Below are 8,455 nucleotides of genomic sequence, written 5' to 3' on the forward strand. Positions count from 1 at the left end.
TCATGTTGAACCTGAGTGATGGGTACATCTCATCATATACTCACTCTTCTCTCTACTTTTATACAGACTCTAATATTTCCATAATAAATAATTTTAATGGCTCAAACATATCTTAATTTTGTTCTTATTTAAAACATTTAAATCTTTCACTGTAGAACTGAGCTAGTGGAAGGCGGTGGCCGCCTGCATCTGAATGCAGCCATTCTCTTTCCCCTTGGGTTATCTAGAGTAGGAAACTCCGCATTGCTCTGTCTCAAAAATGGTGATAACAGCACTACCTCCTTACTCCTTCATTGAGTTATTATGACAATGAAATGAAGAAAATGTTTCCAGTGTCTAAGCAATCCATGGCACATATCAAGCACTATACGGCTTTACTATTTTTATTGGGTTTTTTCTTTCTTCTTTTTTTTGGACACAATTAAAGTTTGTTTTAAGTCCCTCTTTGGGGGAGAGGACACCACACTTCTACTCAATTAAGAGAAACATTTTTACAGTCTTGAGGTCTTTTTTCTTACTTATTTATTGTTCTTACATTTATCATGCCATGCATTCATAGGAAATGGGTTCCAGCAGCTCAGGCTCATTTCCGTTGGCTCTCACAAAGCGTGCTTCTCCGGGTGGGGCAGGCTGGCACTTTGGTTGAACCCAAGTACCCTTCTCCTTGGCCTCCTTCTTTTTCTGATAATTTTCTTCCACACGCTTCAGGAAGCTATCTCGGCTCTTTGAGTGCTTAATATGCTCCATACGTACATTTATTCTCTTAGCAAGAATCTTGCCCTTAACTTATTTGTTTACAACAATGCCAACAGCATGCTGGGTAACATTGTAGACTCTTCCAGTTTTGCCGTGGTAACATTTGCGGGGCAATTCTTTTGCAGCAATGCCCATTGCCTTGATATCCACAATATCAAATGTTGCCAGAGGAACAGCTCTGTGTTTTCTAAAAGGCCTGGAGAACATATGGCAAGTGCCTCTCCTCTTTCCTTTTGTGTTGGTCATTTTGGTGAATTACTGGAAGATGGCACTTCCTGGGTTTCTTTCCTTTTTTTTTTTTTTTTTTTTTTTTTTTTTTGTCTTTGGACTTCAGTTTCCTGATAAAAGTGTCTCTACTCATTTTGTGTTTTCTACCCACAGTTCTAACTTTCATCTCGCTTTGGATCACCAGCTCCATTTCTAACACCAACGAACAATTCTGGTACTGATTCTGACATGTGGGCTTTTCACCACACATCCAAGCAATTCTCTGATACCTGCGGGGTGTCCTGCAATTCAACTCAATTCTGACACCATCTACCTGGAGACAGTGTCAGATTCCTACAAGACTCTCACCTGCTTCCACCCTTACCCTTTCATTGTCCGCATTGTCACTCGTCCTCACTTCTCACCCACTGGCTATGGAACAGAGGTTCGCTTGTCCCCGCTTCCCGGGTTCAGTTAATTTGCTAGAGCCTCTCACAGAACTCAAGAAACCAGCTTACTTACTAGCTGATTGTTTTATTATAAAAGGTTCAAGGAACAGCCCAATGGAAGAGATACATAGGGCGCGGTATGGGGAAAGGGCACAGACCTTCCGTGCTTCATGGAAGCACCGCCTTCCCTGAACATCCATGTTTTCAACAACCCATAAGCTCTCGGAAACTTCTCCTTTGGGGTTTTCAAGGAGGCTTCATTACTTAGGTGTAATTGATTGAATCATTGGCCACTGGTGGCCAAACTCACTCTCCACCTCCTCTCCCCTCCCAGGAGGCTGGGGACTGATCCGCTCAGTAGGTTCCCTCAGCCAGCCTCCATCCTTAGGGGCTTTCCAAAAGTTGCCTCATTAACATGACAAAAGATACCTTTGGCACTCTCATCTCTTAAAAGATTCCAGTGGTTTTAGGAGCACTGCTGTTCCAGAAATAGACAAAGACTAAATATATATTTCTTATTATAAATTACAATATCACAATACCCACCTACTCAGTCTCTCACTCTTAACGCATCAGCTGCAATTTTCCACGTTCTTAAAAGTGGAGCAAAACTTAAAGACACTCGTGAAGCAATCTGAGGGCAATCCTGCTGGATTTTAGCGATGAATTTTCAGTCTTTTATAGTCATTTGTTCACTCCTAATCTGACAGGTTTTTTTTGTTTTTTGGGTTTTTTGTGGTTTTTTGTTTTTGGTGGTTTGGTTTTTTTTTTTTTTTTGGTGTGCCTCACCTTTATCAACTCTTTCCGAAACAACCTAATTTTCTTAGGAACATTCCTTCTGCATTACTTCTTCATCATTTACATAATTCCTAATTACACTGTAACTTTAACTGCAACCTTTTAAATTGTGTCTGGGAGCAAACAAACTGACTCTTGGCAAGCGGACATAACAACCAGTGGCAGAAGTGTCCAGGCACATGCTGAGAATGTCAATGGCTTGTGTTAAGCTTGCTGAAGGCAGCAGACAGATGCTTTACAGAGAGACTGGAGGCTGCATCAGTTCATCTCGGGGGTTGGTTAAGTGGCGGTTAGCTAGGGGAACCTGGTGTACTCAAGTCAACACTGGTTGCATATAGCGATTTGTTTTAACAATGAACGTGAATGTCCACCAAAGAAAAAAATCAACACTTCATATCTCTGAAACGACTTTAGAAAAAAATTTTTTAGCATTTATTTATTTATTTATTTTTTGAGAGACAGAGCACGAGCGGGGGAAGGGCAGAGAGAGAGGGAGACGCAGACTCTGAAGCAGGCTCCAGGCTCAGAGCTGTCAGCACAGAGCCAGATGCCAGGCTTGAACTCCCAAACTGTGAGATCATGGCCCTAGCCAAAGTCTCATGACCTGAGCGCTTAACCGGCTGAGCCACCCAGGCGCCCCATCTTTGAAACTACTTTTGAAAGTAAATCCATTCACAGAGGACTAGGCTGCAAACACAAAGAAAATGTGCTGTTCACCTTTGTGTGCAAACAATGGGTTGCCGGATCCTATAGAACACTGGGGTTGGAGCACGAGCAGTCATGGCCGTCACTTGATGCAGGGACAATGCATATATTGAGTGCTGCTATTGCACAGTGTGCTTCCGAAATGCCACAGCAGTCAGGCTTCGTACCAAGAAGGTTCACACACTAATATTCACATGCTAGTTTCATTTTGACTAGAAAGTTACACAGAAACCAAATGATCAAATCTGCATTTCCTTCTCAATCTATATGCAAATAGTGAGGCAGGGATTCCCCTGGTCGCTGGCATTCCTTAACAAAAAGGGCTCTGGACAGCCTCTAGCTCTGCAGAGAGGAGTTGCCCTGACACGGATCCAAGCTAGCTGAATGGACACTGGCTGTGTGCTTTGCCAGATTTCACAGATCTCGTTGCGAGTTTGCTCTTCTGTGACATACCATCGGAACTTTGCTTTCTGATCAACTGTTAGTTCTCACAGTCCTCCTTGAGCAGGAGAGAGGAAGTGAGAGAGGTGTGTAGCTACTGCTGCGTTCATTTACATCACTGGACAGATGCGGAGGCCAACGTTACAAGTCAGATCTGTTTTTATCACACTGGGGCATTCCACATCTCTCCCTTGACTTGGAGATTTGATCATAGGCGCACTTCTTGGTGTGTATTTGCAAGAAAACTATTTGGAGGAAGCTCATCCCATTACAGTGACAATTTCGAGTACAGGCACAAAGCCGTAGCTAGGACCCTCCTTCTGTCCCTGTCCCTTGGCACTCACCACCTGCTTCTAGAAATCTGGGCCTGAGTCCTTTCAGAAGAGTCCCACCACTTACCAACTGTGCAGACCAAACTGAAAGAACCTTGCCCCCAGATTCCTTAAAGGTAATGATGACACTCACAGATTATACTCAAAGACAACCCCATTCATATTTAATCAGGGAATATGTTTCCTTGTTGTAACACATGACGGCAAGGTCAAACAAGATAAAATACACTCAGTTCCCCTGAAGAATCATCCCCAACCCAACAATTCCCTGATTCTGTTATTGCTGCACCTCATTCTGTTATTTGGATTGCTAGTAGGTCACTCTTTCATAAACCGAAAACCTGCTGGCATTAGTCAAAATAACTCCAGACTGCAAATATTTACGTACACTGGATTCATGTATTCACTTCACAGTTATTTAAAGATCACCAACAATTTAAGATGCAGGAGAGCTAAGCTCAGAAAAGAGAGATTACCATGGGGGTGCCATTTCTGACCTTAAGGAAAAATAGTCTCTGATTATGTAGATACTCTTGAAATTAAATTATTGTTATTATCATAAGACTCTACACATATAATCATTGTGTATGTGTGTGTGTGTGTGTGTGTGTGTGTGTGTGTGAACTTCTGCAATACAGAAGTCTAATTAAAGGCAATCCTAAAGTCATAAAAACATGGAATACCACTATGGTTTCTTTGGAATCTAGAGGCAAAAAAGAATCCAAAAGAATCACAAATATGTGAGTTTCTTTAAGCCAAAGCCTGAAAAAAGTTGTACATTTATCACAAATATACCACTAAATAAGGAGGACTCGCTTTTCTCTGATGTCCAATAACATGTTCCCTTCAGCCTCCTCAAAGGTCATCGAACTTCTGCTAACAATCTCTTCAAAATCCCTTAGATCTTCACTTAACACTCTTCTCAAAATCCTTCTGACCTCTACCCTCTGTTCCAAAGCTTCCCCACATTTTAGATTTTTGTTATAGCAACACCTTACTTCCAAGTACAAAAAACCTGTAATGGTTACTATTTCTTCATAACAAATTACTCTAAGATGAATAGTTTAAAGCAACAATAAATATTCATTTTATAAAAAGATTCACATAGTCTGTGGGTCAGGAATTTGGAAAGAGCTTAGCAGAGTAGATCTGGCTCGGAATCTCTGTGAAGTTGTAGTCAAGAGGCTGGCCAGAGCTGCAGGCTTTTGAAGGCTTGACTGGGGCTGGGAAATCCACCTCCAAGATGACTCACTCATATGGCTGACAAAATGGTGTCGGTGGTTGGATGGAGATCTCAGTTATTTGCCATGTGACCTATTTCATAGGGCATTTGACATTACCACTGATTTCCCCGAGTCAATGATCCAAGATAGCAAGGTGGAAACAGTACTCAGTTTTATAATCTATTCCCGGCAGCCACACATCATCACATATTCTATTGATCACACAGACTAACCCTGATACATGTGAGAGGGTGACTATACAGGGACATGACTAGTAAGAGATAAGGATCATTGGGCCACATATTGGAGACTAGCTACTACAGTACATACCTTTAATTCATGTGTTTATAGATCTTAATTGTGACAGTTTACTACATTTTTCAACAAAGAGTTGTTGTCTATTATGCTGTTCTTGGTGCTAAAAAAAATGTACTCATTTCCAAAGCCTGCAAATATCCCTACTCTCATGAATCTTAAATTGTAATGTGAGGAGATAAGCAACAATCAAATAAACAAAGTGTATGTCAATTGATAATGAGTGCTCTGAAGGAAAATCGAAACAGGGCAAGAGGATTGAGATTGCAAAGGGTGGGGTGGAGACTGTATCTTAAATGGGATGGTCAGAGAAGTTCCCTTGAAAAGGTGACATTTGATAAAAAATGTGAAGGCAGAGAGGGAGTGGTATCTGGGGGAAGAGCCTTCCAGGACAAGGAGACAGAACATGCAAAGACATGGGGGGAGGGGAAGGGGCAGCACGTTTGTGTCATTGGAGGAGCAGCAAAGGAGCCCGTGGGCCCGGAGCAGAGTGAACAAGTGTGAGAGTGGTCGTGATGAGGTTAGAGAGGGTGGGAAAAGATAGGCTTCATAGGCAATCAGAGGGACTTTGGCTTTAATGCCGAGTGCTTTGGGAAGCCATTGGAGAGTTTGGAGCAAAAAAGTGACATGGTTGGAATCAAGCATTAACAGGATCACTCTGGTTGCTGTGCTGAGGAGAGACTAATTAGGGACAAGAGACAGAGAGTTGAGTAATGACAGTAATAAAGAGGTTATGGAGGCTTGGACCTGGAGGGTGATGGAGGTTGTGAGTTTGGCAGATTATATTTTCAAGGAAGAGCCAATGGGATGTGCTGATGGATTCCATATGGAATATGAGAACAGTCAGTTGTGAGCCTGAGGTTTTGGTCTGAGCAAGATGAATAATGGGACTGCCTTATACTAGGATGGGGAAAACAATATGGGGAGCAGATTGGAAGGTGAGCGTTATAAATTATGAGTTCTGTCTTGGACATATTTCATTTGGGATGTCTGTTAGACATCCAAGTGGAAAAGTTGACTAGGCAATTGGTTATACAAGCCTGGAAATGGAGGGAACAAGTGTAGTTAGAGATAAGATCCCAAGATAAATCCGAATCATTAATTATGCTGCTAAGAGTTTGGGCAGAAGAAGAGTAATAAACAAAAGCAACTCACAGATGCAGCCAGGGAGGTAGGAGAGAAACCAACCCAATATGATGCTCAGAGGCAAAATGAAAACAGGAGCATGTTTCGTCAAGTGCTATACTGACAAGCCACATAAAATGCGACCTGAGAATTGACCACTTTTTTACCTCCAAAATGGGAGTGTAAATAGACAATTTTTAAAATGGTGTGAAGTTTTGCATTCCCATGTATATGAGTGTTTTTACATAAATTTAAATTCTACAATGGTAAAAAATAAATATAACTATATACTATATATAAAAGCATACCCAGGCATATAATTATTTATAAATATTTCCTCAGCATATCCAGTGAACCTAAACCACATACTTCTTACTATAAACTAAAGTGGTCTTTGTCAACTGTTAACCCCAGCCCAAGTCATCATCACCCAACCCTAAGCAAACTGTGCTTCTTCGAAAGAATAAAACAATCAAACCTGAGTGCATCAGGAAATGAATCAGCGGAATACCATCTGTAGGAAACTAAGCTAAGGACAGGATCAAAAAAGTTAATGGTATCTTTTTGCTGGAGTATTTGGGGTATTGAATCACCAACATTACGCATGGTTTAGAAGGTAATGTCTGCAACAACAGGCAAACCAGCAAGGATATTTTAATGCATCCATCTCATCATGAGTTAAATGCTGGAATAAATGTGATAAAACAAATATTAAGCTGGCTTAGTGTAGCCCTTCACTTAGAATGTGTGCCAAATGACATATATATCACTTACAACGTGTGGCTACTAATTCACAAGACTGGATTTTTGAAAAACACTCAGAAGTGAGGTAGTCTCAGTTTTGTCCTTCAAAAGAAAAATTATATACTGATTCATGTAGTGCAAATATTTAACACTTGGTATAGCAAAAGTACCAACCAATCAAAGGAGACACTCAACCAATAAACATGGCTGCCCAACGAATCAGAACATCAGGAGGTTGTAAGCAGCCTGTGACTCCGTTTTGCGACAGTTTGGCTGTCATATCCACCATCATTGCAGAGAAAACTTTAGAAACTCTCCATCTTGTGCCTTAGATGCATTTATGACTCAAGCCAGAATGTCAGTCATGATATGTATGATAGTTAAGCATAGCTTGTGATTCTCATCACTAATTCCCCACTTGATCATAAACTCAGTTCACTAGAACTGGCCCCAAGTGGGCTGGGATCTTTCTAAATTCATTCCAAAGAATGTTCACAGGCGATGCAAGTGAGCCTAGATGAGAGGTCCCACTGGCGTACAGATTCTGATGGGGGTCACTCTTGCCCATGCTCCCTTCTTTCTCCCTGCCAGAGGCAAGGAGAGGGAAGGCAAAGCTTGGAAGTTAGGTTGAGTGGGGAGGATCATCAATCAAGATTTTCCATGAGTGAATCACCAAAATGGAGAGATAAAGCCCATAACTCAGAGAGATAGGACTTGCTTCCTTCCAAGAGACCTAGTGAAGAAAATGAGGACAGAGCAGTTTCTCAAGAGCATTCTTAAGATGCTTGCAACTGAAATGACTGCAGTGTGTCTTTAAAATGCAGATCCCTGGGCCCCACCCCAGACCTAATGAATCAGAATCTCTAGGAGCAAGACTGGGTTCTGAATTTTGCACCTATTCTCCACGTGACCTTTATGAAGGCTGAAGCTTGAGAACTATTGAGACCATGCAGTAAAATTTGGAAGAGAAATGACACAAGGAGAGACATACTGGCTGAGTCAGGTGGGGCTGGACACCTGGCCCCCCCTAGCAGGGGCAGTGTGGGGGTCCAGCATTGCTTTCCAAGTAGCTTCTGAAAGCAGAAGGCAGGAATGAAAAGACAACATTTTACAGCAACTTTTCAAGGAAGGATAAAAGTGTATCTAGCAGCACCCTTTCTTTACTTCGACTTTATTTATTTATTTTTACCTGAAATTGTGACACAAATAGATGATTGTGCATGGGAATGAGCTGGAAGGCATATCATAGAGCTTTCTCAGTAGATCACCACAGGTGATACAGACAATGAAAATATACACTTTCCTAAGAGGTCACCAAGCATAGCATCCATGTAGTCTACATCAGCCAGGAGATGGTTAG

At 41.6% G+C, this 8,455-nt stretch overlaps 1 pseudogene; it reads right to left on the reverse strand.

The window, feature by feature from the left end:
• Positions 1-540: 540 nt before the first annotated feature.
• On the reverse strand, positions 541-1,117 carry LOC144227279 (large ribosomal subunit protein eL21 pseudogene; annotated as a pseudogene).
• Positions 1,118-8,455: the final 7,338 nt, after the last annotated feature.

Source organism: Crocuta crocuta, unplaced genomic scaffold, assembly GCF_008692635.1.
Source record: "Crocuta crocuta isolate KB4526 unplaced genomic scaffold, BGI_CrCroc_1.0 scaffold223, whole genome shotgun sequence".
Taxonomy (NCBI): Eukaryota; Metazoa; Chordata; class Mammalia; order Carnivora; family Hyaenidae; genus Crocuta; species Crocuta crocuta.